This window comes from Rattus norvegicus, chromosome 5 (assembly GCF_036323735.1).
Source record: "Rattus norvegicus strain BN/NHsdMcwi chromosome 5, GRCr8, whole genome shotgun sequence".
In the NCBI taxonomy this organism is placed as follows: Eukaryota; Metazoa; Chordata; class Mammalia; order Rodentia; family Muridae; genus Rattus; species Rattus norvegicus.
In genome coordinates, this window is record NC_086023.1 from 53,687,808 (window position 1) to 53,693,259 (window position 5,452).

The 5,452-nt window shown below is 40.2% G+C and overlaps 1 pseudogene; it reads right to left on the reverse strand.

Annotated features, from left to right (window-relative positions):
* Positions 1–3,070: 3,070 nt before the first annotated feature.
* Positions 3,071–4,234, reverse strand: Set-ps17 (Set nuclear proto-oncogene, pseudogene 17; annotated as a pseudogene).
* Between the last annotated feature and the right edge of the window lie 1,218 nt (positions 4,235–5,452).

Consider the following 5,452-nt stretch of genomic DNA (forward strand, 5'->3'; position numbering starts at 1 on the left):
TCTTTCTTTGCTTTGTGTGTTTGGTGTTTTGACTAGTAAGTGACAGGTGGAATTTCTTTTCTCATTCAATCTATTTGGAGTACTGTAGGCTTTTTGTATGTTTGTAGGCATCGCTTTCTTTAGATTAGGGAAGTTTTCTTCTATAATTTTGTTGAAGAAGATATTTACTGGCCCTTTAAGAGAGTCTTCACTCTTTTCTATACCTATTATCCTTATGTTTGATCTTCTCATTGTGTCCTGGATTTCCTGGATGTTTTGGGCTAGGAGCTTTTTGCGTTTTACATTATCTTTGATGGTTGTGTTGATATTTTCTATGGTATTTTCCACCCCTGAGATTCTCTCTTCTATCTCTTTTATTCTGTTGGTGTTGCTTGCATATATGGCTCCTGATCTCTTTTCTAGTTTTTCTTTCCCCAGAGTTGTCTCTCTTTGTGATTTCTTTATTGTTTTTATTTCCATTTTTAAATCCAGGATGGTTTTGTTCAATTCCTTCACCTGTTTGGTTGTATTTTCCTGTAATTCTTTAAGGAATTTTTGTGTTTCCTCTTTAAGGGCTTCTTCTTGTTTACCCGTGTTGTCCTGTATTTTCTTAAGGAATTTACTTAAGTCCTTCTTAAAGTCAGCTATCATCCTCATGAGATGTGATTTTAAAGCTAAATCTTGCCTTTCTGGTTTGTTTGGATATCCAGATTTTGCTTTGGTGGGAGAACTGGGCTCTGATGGTGCCAAGTAGTCTTGATTTCTGTTGCTTAGTTTCCTGTGCTTACCTCTAACCCTCAGGTTGCCTCTAGCATTAGCTTGTCTTGTTGTCTCTGACAGTGGCTTGACCCTACTATAAACCTGTGTGTCAGCACTCCTGTGGACCTGTTTTTTTCAGCCGGATCTGGGTACAGAGAGCTGTGGAACCAGATCAGCTTTGGGCACAGGCAGAAACCAGAAGTATCCTGTCCCAGACTGTTCCTGGGCTTATGTGTCCTGAGGCGGGTAACTTGTTTGATAAGAGTTGGTCTTACCTTTGCTCTCAGGTATGTCAGCACTTCTGGATACTGGCTTTCAGCTCTGGGAACAAGCAGAAACTAGAAGTGTCCTGCATCTCACTGCTCCTAGGTTCCTCTGCCCAGACTGCAAATTAGTCACTAGGCCGGTTCCTCTTGGGCCAGGCAGGTGAGCAGAGGTAGTTGTCTCCTCTGAGCTCTCAGGATTGTCAGCACTTCTGAGAGTCTAGCTCTCTCCTCCATGGGATTTGGGTACAGAGAGCTGTGGTACTGGTTCAGCTCAGGGTGCAGGGAGAAACCAGAAGGATCATGCCTCTGACTGCCCTAGGTTCCAGTATTCAGAGAGCACTAAGCAGGTTCTTCTTGAGACAGGAATGTGAACAGAAGTGGCAGACTCCCCTGAGCTCTCAGGATTGTCTGCACTTTTGAAAGTCCAGCTCTCTCTCTCCATGGGATTTGGTTACAGAGAGCTAGACCCATTCAGCTTTCAGGATTCATGTATGTAATAAACTGAGCCGTACTCCCATTCACAAACCACTCATCTTCACCATAGACTAAATAGTGAAATAAGAGGAAGTTGAGGGGAAGGAAAAGAGTAGCAAGAAGCAGATATATTTGAGTGAAGGAATTTAGAAAGACACAAGGAAAAAAAGGGAAATGGGAGAAAGATGCCTGAAAGAAGGGAGTTTTTTTTTTAATAAAAAAGAAAAGGATCAAAGTCTAGGAAAAGAAAATATTTAAAACTGCGAAATAGAGGCTGGAGAGACAGATCAGTGGTTAAGAGCACTGGCTGCTCTTCCAGACGACCTAGGTTCAGTCCCCAGGATCCACACAGCAGCTCACAACTCTCTGTTATGGCAGTTTTAAGGGATCTGACACCCTCATGCCAATGCACATAAAATTATTTTAAAATAAATTATTTTAAAATCTTGAGAAAGAAAATTAATAAAAATAAAAAACTAAAATAAGAAAGGAAACTATTAAGGATATTTTTCTTCCTACATGCAGCTCAAAATAAAAATTTAGAATATATGCCAATCTCAGAAAAACAGAAACCAACAGAATTCGTGTGTGATATGTTCTACTTTAGATTATGTATCCAGATTAAAGAAAGAAAGAAATACACTAGGCAGTCAGGAGGGATCTTGCTGTGATCAGGATTAGGGAAGCTACTTGTTTTCTGAGAGTGTAAAAGTATAAGGAGTTATTTAAAAACCTTCATGACTATTCCTAAAATGGTGAGTTTCATCATAATCAGATCCGTTTTTATTTTTATTTTTAGACTATGATATAATCACATTTCTCCCTTCTCTTTTCTCCTTCCAAGACATCCCATATACTCCTTCCCACTCTTCTTCAAATTTACAACTTAAGCTTTTCTCCATTTAGGAAGATGTTGTCTGAGTTTCTCATATATAGCTTTCCTATTGTAGACATATGTTATTTCTAGTACTACATTCTCTGTGACCTTTATATGAAGATATGTTGGATTTTGTCAGTCTTTTCTGCACGCATTAAGATTATCATGTGATTGTCTTTCAATGTCTGGTTTGCAGGATATCTGATATGTGACGCTAGGAAGGTTGTCACCCATATGTTGAGAACCACTGACATAGAGTTTAAGGAAGATTGGCTATAGACTGTTTTTGAAACTCAGGTATTATTCTGTGAATCCATCTGGCCCTGGACTTCTTTTTTAAGCTGTAAAATTTTTTCTTTATTACTATTACAATATCCTCCTGTATTATGTCTCTATGTCATTGGTCTCTGGTTGGTTTGTTAGTTTAGATAAATCAATAAATTCATACATTTCTTTTGGATTTTTCAACTTATCAGAGTACAGGTTTCTGCATCATTGCCTTATAATATTCTGATTTATCTGATGTCTGTTATGATTCCCTGTTCATTTCTGATTCTGTTATTTTGGGTTGTCTCTTTCCTTCTTTTGGTTAGTTGGGACAAGGATCTATGAATTGTGATTTTCTTTTTTTAGAACAGAAAAGTGGAGATTCTTTTGTACTGTCCTCAAGGTAAGATTCTATTGTATTTTCCTCAAGGTATTTCCCCCCAAATAAGTTGAACACCATGCTGTCGAGAGATCTCAAAAACAAGATGACTGAGTACAGAGGGACAGGGAGGAAAGAACTGCAACTTGCTCCCAGGGACTGGAGAAAATTTAAAAAATAAACAAATAAACAAATAAACAAATAAACAAATAATAAACAAATAAACAAATAAACAAACAAACAAATAAATAAATAAATAAATAAATAAATAAATAAATAAATAGAAGACTGAAGTACATCAGTCTTCTGGGCTGGACATTTTCACTCCATCCTCCTCTCCTTCCCCTTCATCATCATCTTTATCTTCTTCACCTTTATTCTCATCCCCTCCTTCATCAATATCTTCCAGCTCTCCTCCTCCTCCTCCTCCTCCTCCTCCTCTTCCTCCTCCTCCTCTTCCTCCTCCTCCTCTTCCTCCTCCTCCTCTTCCTCCTCCTCCTCTTCCTCCTCCTCCTCCTTTCTCTCCCTCTTCATCATCCATACAGGGAACCAATAGTACTGAATGGGATTTGGCAAAATATATCTTTGATGACCTCTCCTAACTCATCTGCATCAGAATGCTCAGTAAATCAGGGAAAGAAGTTCTCTGGATCTTCATGCTGCCTCTTCCTGCTGACCTTATTCTGCATTTGACTTGAACATTTTGTTAAATCCTTTCCAGATTTCACTTAACTTCAGCTTTGAAGATGGGTCACTACTCTCATTCAGATGAAATCTTTGGGAGAGAACTTTATTTCAAAAATAAGGATTTTTATCAAAATAAAAACCCATTTTGTAACTTGATTTAGTGTCTTCAAATTCTGTCCCTTCAACTCTAGTCAAATAATGCAGGGCCTCTTTGACTTCCTTCCCAAGCTGTACAGACACTTGTGGATAGTTGACAAATGTTGTTACCCCAAAATTTGGGAAATGGATGATTAATTCTGACCTCCTGAAAAAAACAGTCAGCGGGGACTGTTATATTTTGTCCTACTTTCAAAAGGTCCTCACTGACTTGTTCATTAAGTCTGTCTATTTCATTATGTACTTCATCAATATGTTCAGTTACCTCTTGCTGTTGTTTTTCTCCCTTCGGCAGGCCAGGAGAGGCTGATTGTCCTCCAGCTTTGGGGCAGCAGCAGATCTGGGTCTCTTGGGCTGAGGTAGGATCACAGATTGCCAGTTGATGGCCATGGCACATGGGAGGTGGCCAGGAGACAAAGGTCAGGGCCTGATGTTCACAGCAGGGAGAAACTCACAGGAGCTCATCTTTTCAAAGAACTAACTCTTGTGTTTGTTGAATCTTTTTATTGTTTTATTTCTTTTTTTTTAATTAACTTGAGTATTTCTTATATACATTTCAAGTGTCATTCCCTTTCCTGGTTTCCGGGCAAACAACCCCCTCCCACCTCCCCTTCTTTATGGGTGTTCCCCTCCCCATCCTCCCCCCCTTGCCGCCCTCCCGGCAACAATCTAGTCCACTGGGAGTTCAGTCTTAGCAGGACCCAGGGCTTCCCCTTCCACTGGTGCTCTTACTAGGATATTCATTGCTACCTATGAGGTCAGAGTCCAGGGTCAGTCCATGTATAGTCTTTAGGGAGTGGCTTAGTCCCTGGAAGCTCTGGTTGCTTGGCATTGTTGTACATATGGGGTCGCGAGCCCCTTCAAGCTCTTCCAGTTCTTTCTCTGATTCCTTCAACGGGGGTCCTATTCTCAATTCAGTGGTTTGCTCGTGGCATATGCCTCTGTGTTTGCTGTATTCTGGTTGTGTCTCTCGGGAGAGATCTACATCCGGCTCCTGTCGGCCTGCACTTCTTTGCTTCATCCATCTTGTCTAATTGGATGGCTGTATATGCATGCGCGACATGTGGGGCAGGCTCTGAATGGGTGTTCCTTCTGTGTCTGTTTTAATCTTTGCCTCTCTATTCCCTGCCAAGGGTATTCTTGTTCCCCTTTTAAAGAAGGAGTGAAGCATTCACATTTTGATCATCCATCTTGAGTTTCATTTGTTCTAGGCATCTAGGGTAATTCAAGCATTTGGGCTAATAGCCACTTATCAATGAGTGCATACCATGTATGTCTTTCTGTGATTGGGTTACCTCACTCAGGATGATGTTTTCCAGTTCCAACCATTTGCCTACGAATTTCATAAAGTCGTTGTTTTTGATAGCTGAGTAATATTCCATTGTGTAGATGTACCACATTTTCTGTATCCATTCCTCTGTTGAAGGGCATCTGGGTTCTTTCCAGCTTCTGGCTATTATAAATAAGGCTGCGATGAACATAGTGGAGCACGTGTCTTTTTTATATGTTGGGGCATCTTTTGGGTATATGCCCAAGAGAGGTATAGCTGGATCCTCAGGCAGTTCAATGTCCAATTTTCTGAGGAACCTCCAGATTGATTTCCAGAAT